Raw genomic sequence first — 6,000 nt, forward strand, 5'->3', positions numbered from 1 at the left:
GTAGGGTGGTTGTTTTCGCCAGACATGAGTCCACAGAGGAACAAAAGGCATAGAAATAACAAATAATAAGAGCATTTAGAAAGCAATGATAAATCCTCAGAAACATAATTGAATGTGTTGTAATTTTTAAATATAATTTATGCTTGAGACTTTCCTCCTTCTCTATATAAGCCCACAGTACTGAAGAAGTAATAATACCCTGTGCTACTAGGTGGGCATAGGAAAGAATATGGCTGGACCTTGTGGGTGCTCAGCACCTCCAGAGGTGCAAGAAGACTTAACATAAGGATTTCAGAAAGCCAAATTCAAATTCCACAGTCTCAATCTTCTGCTTAACCTTTTTCACAGTGAGCCCACTGAGGAAAGACAGGGCCAGGATTTTGCTGCAGGATAAGCAACAACATAGGAAAGTGGAAAATGCCTGCCTGCAGCAGCTTATGGATGTGTCTGTACTGCCTTTTGTACTGCACAAGGGTGCTCTGGCCAAGACCTGTGCTGGAGCACAGAATCTGCTGCAGCAGACATGACATGGAAGGTGGGTACCCATATGCATCTTCCATGAAATATGATCATTGCAGTAATCCAACTGCTGCAGTTTCTGAATTCTGGCTGACACGTAGAAGTTGTTGCTTTGAGAAGGTCACTGCAGCTGGGTTTGGACTCCTCTGCTGGATGTGTGATCAGCAAGAAAGAGACATAGTCTTCATAATTTGAGCCAGACAAGCCATCAGGCTGTCTGAAGCCTGGGAAGACAGTCTGGCTTTAAACAGCATTACCAGCAAATTATTTTTTCCAGGCTACTGCCTGTGTGTGTGCATGTGTGTTATTTACTCTAGATTTTTAGTGCCTCTTAAGATGTACCCAAAGGACTGAGCTTGCCCAGGAGTTGAAGGTAACATTGAACTTGAAGATGGCAATGAGAAAGGGTTATGCTGGCCTAAGGCAGGGAACTTGCATCCTGCAGAATTTAATTTAGCTGGAGAGGTAACCAAAAGCCACTCTGTGCCCGGGAATGAGAGGAGTGGGGGAGGAGTGTGGGGGAAGTGCCATAGAAAATAAAAAAGCAGTGAACAAGTTATGGAAAACCTAAGAAACTAAAAGCTTAGCAAATTGGGATTTAGTACAGTAGTATGGAAAGTGTCCATGTAGGAAGTTGGCCTCTTAAGCCTTTGGCTTTTCCATGTTTTTCCTATCAGTATGAGCCAAAATGGGTCTTGATGATGTTGGGGAATTTTGAAAGGCACCCAGGCCAAGCAACATGCATGCTGCTATAATGTGGCTAATGTGTGGAGGTCTTGCTGAAAAGAAGAGCGTAGAATTGGGTGACTCAGCCCAAGGGGAGGCAGCTCTCAAAGGACAGCTGTATCAAGACATCTCTAAACTGAGATGGGTGGTTCTGCCATCACTGTCCAAACTTTCCATGTACTCCCTGCAAGGAAAAGAGTAGTCTGTTATTAGCAATGACCATGAGGTTTTCCTATGATTAATCTTTACACTTTGGAGTCAGAGAGAAGCTATTGGCACAGCTGCTGTAACACATTGGAACAGATCTTGGTGGGTTGAAACATTAACTTGGTCATTAGATCAAGTATTATTTATCAGATGGTACAACATGTTAGTCTCTAATCACCTGTTTAAAGAGATCAAAATCCAGTGTTATAAAATCATTTTATCTTGAATTTAATAAGTCTTTACTAGATTCTATATTTACAAAAGTGATTTTCTCAACACAGAATGCATCTTGACTATATTTCTCCAGTGTTTATTGCCCAATGGAGTAATTGAATGCGCTTCAATAAAAAGTAGATAAAGAGATTTGGAAGAAAGGAAGAGCAAAAAAAGCAAGACCTAACATCTATTAATTATTTCATCTTTATGTATGTAATGCATCAGTTTTAGATGCACTTACTTGTTAAATTATTATACAGTTGTTATGGAAGCATCAAGCTGTTCACTAAGCCAATGTAAGGCATTTTAAGAAGCACTAAGTGTAAACTGAAAAGAATTCATGTTTTTTTAATGAGGTTTTTTGTTGTGTTGTTGTTTTTTGCTTGTATTTTCATCCCAGAAGAAAATCCAAATGAAAACCAGAGGCCTGTTCCTGCCAGCTTTTGCAGAGTTAAACCATCCCACCAGCTTTAACAGAAGAGTAGAAACGTTGGAGAATTATCCATCTGAACAAAACTTTAGGAATATCAGCTAGCAAGATTGATTGCAATTCTGTCTTCAGTGCACTGTTGATTATATAACAAAAATTGTTTGATTTCAAGACATAGAGGCCCATTTTCAGTTTTATTATTATGTGTCATTTACCTAAAGCACACTAGACTAGATTCTTTGTACTCAATACAAGCATCAACACTTTTTTTAGCAATTTGCACCCAGCTTGACCACAATGCCAATTTCCAAGTGAGAAAGCTGATCAAGGATAGGGCTCTGGCTGTTACATCGTTCTGTATTAATAGGTAGCTTCATTTTTAGGGATCACCATTTTCTTTAACCTTTTGTGGAACATCAAGGTATTACTTGGCAATATTTTATTAAGATGATGTGAGATGAGCTCTTTCAGAGGAAAAATCTGGTTTCCTGAACAGTGAGATAATTAATAGCTTGCTATGAGAGACATCCGGACCTGTTCAGAGCCTGTGATGAAATAGAGGTAGGGCTCATGACATTCTGTTCTCTATTGCCCAGACACAAAGGCTGGCCCACCAACAGCACACTCTAAATGTTTGGTCACAGAAAACAGAATGGACAAGGTCTGCATGGACCACAGTTGTCATCTGGCCCAGCCTCCCTGCTCAAGCACATCCTAGACCACATTGCACAGGAATTGCATCCAGACTGTTCTTGGATATCTACAGTGATGGAGACTTCACAGCCTCTCTGGGCAACCTCTCCCAGGGCTCAATCACTTGAATAGAAAAGTTCTTCCTCATGTTCAGATGAAACTTCCTGTGCATCAGTTTCTGTCCATTGCTGCTTGCCTTATTGTTTGGCACAGCCAATAACAGCCTGGCTCCATCCTCTTGACACACTAATCCAGATGTTCAGTCTTGCAAATCATCATTTCAGTGCAGGACTTGAGAAAAGTCTAGTCCTTACTTACAAAAATAGTCATTGAATGTTAATGGTGGCATTTCCCAATGAAGTCAATAGTTTGTCCTTTTTTGTTTATTTCTAAGAGCCACAGAAGGAGGTTAGAGAAAAGTCAGGAAAACCAAGGGAAGTTGTTTCCACCTTCAATAGCTCTACTGAAGTTAAACAATCAAAATACCTTTATTTTTGAGAAATTTTAACTAATTCAGGTTACTGAGACATTGTGTCTCAATAAAGAGTCAGCACACCATTGGTAGTAATTATCATCATAATCATGTTTACAGTTGTGACAGATTGCAAGATAATTAGACAACTTAGAGACAGAAGAGAGGACAAAAGAAAAAAAAACCAGCTACACCATGTATGTGTGGCTACAGCAATTTTTTCATCAATATTTATTAATTTCACTTAAGTGTCTCTTGTACTGTGTTTTTTGAAAGAGGGCTTGGGGCCACTCCTGTAGAAGACATTGCACGTAAGAAGGATGAAATGGGAGGAGAAAGATACATCAATCACACAGATCACAGAGCACACAGCAGAGTGCCTCACATGGTGGAAGAAACCTGTGTTTAGGCACCTGAGTCTCACACCTTCAGTGTTTTAGACTCAAGAAAAACACCTTAAGTAAGGCAAATACCTTTTTACAACGAAATAACTTCCCAGGTTAATGGCCGAGACATTTAGTGGCTACCCATCCTCAGCCTTATACCAACTAAGCACATGAGGTGGCATGTCTCTGTTCTGAGATAGGATCTAGGAGATAGGGTTTAGATGACCCTATGAAACCACCACGTGATTTGCTCTCATTCACAAGAGGTGGTAGCCCACACAGCTATCATCACCCCTCAGCACAACTCCAGCTGAAATGAAAGGATCTGTCTCATTCATTAACATGAGAGCATCACGTATGTACCTGAGTTTCATCTAGTGTTAATCCTTTTATTTCAAAGCTTTTTTCATAGGATGTGTTAAATTCCTATAGAAATACTTCCATTGATCTTGGATTTTGCCTTTAGCACACTTTACTTCTGTGTCTGTAATAATCTGACACACTTTTTTTAACTATGAGAAAAAATCTTTCTTTTTGACTACAGCAACACTGATGGATTCTGTGCTTACAGATGGATTTTGTTCTGTGCGCTTTTTTTCACTCATGCTTCAAAAATGTATTGGTTGGTTGTATTCCCATAACTGAAATAAACCAGTGGCACAGGAGAAAACTGCCACATTTGCTGAAACGCCACAGACAAATTGCTATTCCTTTAGCTAACCTTATTTTTTTTATTTCCCAAGAAATGTGCTACAGTTCTAAAGAGAACAATTTCAAGGGAACGAAACGCTCTGCCTTTATAAAGAAAAATGAGATAAAATGGGAATGGGGAGAGAGTAGAGATATTTCTGGTTATTCTGAAAGTTTTTACTCTTTCCCAGTAAAACATGATTAAAAGAGTATGCAAAGTTCAGGGCTGTTGGGTTTTCATAAAAGACATGCAGACTTAACTCATTGTTCAGGTGAGAGAGCTCATTCCAATGAGTGATGGCATTTAGCAAACTCTTGCAAGACATAACGTTAAAATGCCAATTCTTTAAGTTGCCTCATGCTGGCAGGTGCCCCTATGTCTGCTGGATCTTTAAGAATGGGCACAGGATTCCATTCAGGCACTGACATTTTGGGTAAATAGGCTGTTTTTTTAAATGCCATGGCATACTGGCTGTGCTTTGAGATATGCTCACATGAATGAGGTAAAGAATGGGAAGGCTGGGTGTACAAACAAACCAATGAAAGACAGTAGCTGTCTAACTTGAGCCCTGTTCGTCTGGGGAAAAGGTCCTTACACTTTTGCTCTTTTCACTTAAATTGCTTTGCCATTATCTGTATCTCTAATTTTCTTGCAGACTTTCCCTGGGAACAGAGAAAGGAATGGACATATTAGAAGGATCAGACAGCTGTGAGTACAGAATCTATTGTGCAGCTAGAGTCAGATTATTGTGGGTCTCGTCCTGAGACATGCCCAGAATACACAGCCCTTACTAAAGTCCCCATAAGCAGCCCTCGGCATCTCACAGATACAGTCCATGGCAAAATAAGGAGTCATCCAAATAGTTGCTAATACTGACAGAATTTTGAGACCTAAATTCATAAGAGATTTAACCTCCTAAATACATGATTCCCAAATTACTTTGACACTTGCGTGTCCCAAAAGATATTTATATTAATTCATATGCCTGTGTGTCCACCACTACACACACCTCTATTGATGACCTCTTTGGCTCTTTCTATAATATCTTGTCTTTGGAGAAACTCTTTCCCTTATTACAACCCCATCAAGTAAATAGATGTTTTCACAAATGCAGAATCTACACAATAGAGATAAGACTTGGTATAAGAAAGCTGGAATGCAGTTCCTAAAGAAGCTGAAAAAATTGTAAATAAACTGTTAAATAGCCTATTTTGACCAGCATCCAGATGTGGTTCCAAGTTCACTTCTGTGAGTGGTGAAGTGTCTTTTCATCTTTTTAAAAGATTTGATGCCCCCATTGGAGTGGAAATACCAATTATAACCCAAAAATTTTCTGACGTCTGAGGATTACCTAGGTTTGGTTCTATGGTTGGTGAGTTGTGAAGGCAATGAGCAATTCTAATGCTATATTAAAGTGATTGTGATACTAACATAATTGGTTATTTCAAATACAGGTAAATTGTTTTCTTCTGCATGCTTCTCGTGGTCAATTTAAAATTAATGGACCAGTGTTTTATGCTGACACATTCACCAGGTGTCAAATATCCAGAATGGTAATGGAATGATTAAACAGATTGAAGGAAACAAGGACAGACACCAGCAACAGCAAAAACCAGGTTTTCTAGGATGGCAAGGGAAAAAAAAGCCAAAACACTGTGAG

This window comes from Zonotrichia albicollis, chromosome 2 (assembly GCF_047830755.1).
Source record: "Zonotrichia albicollis isolate bZonAlb1 chromosome 2, bZonAlb1.hap1, whole genome shotgun sequence".
In the NCBI taxonomy this organism is placed as follows: Eukaryota; Metazoa; Chordata; class Aves; order Passeriformes; family Passerellidae; genus Zonotrichia; species Zonotrichia albicollis.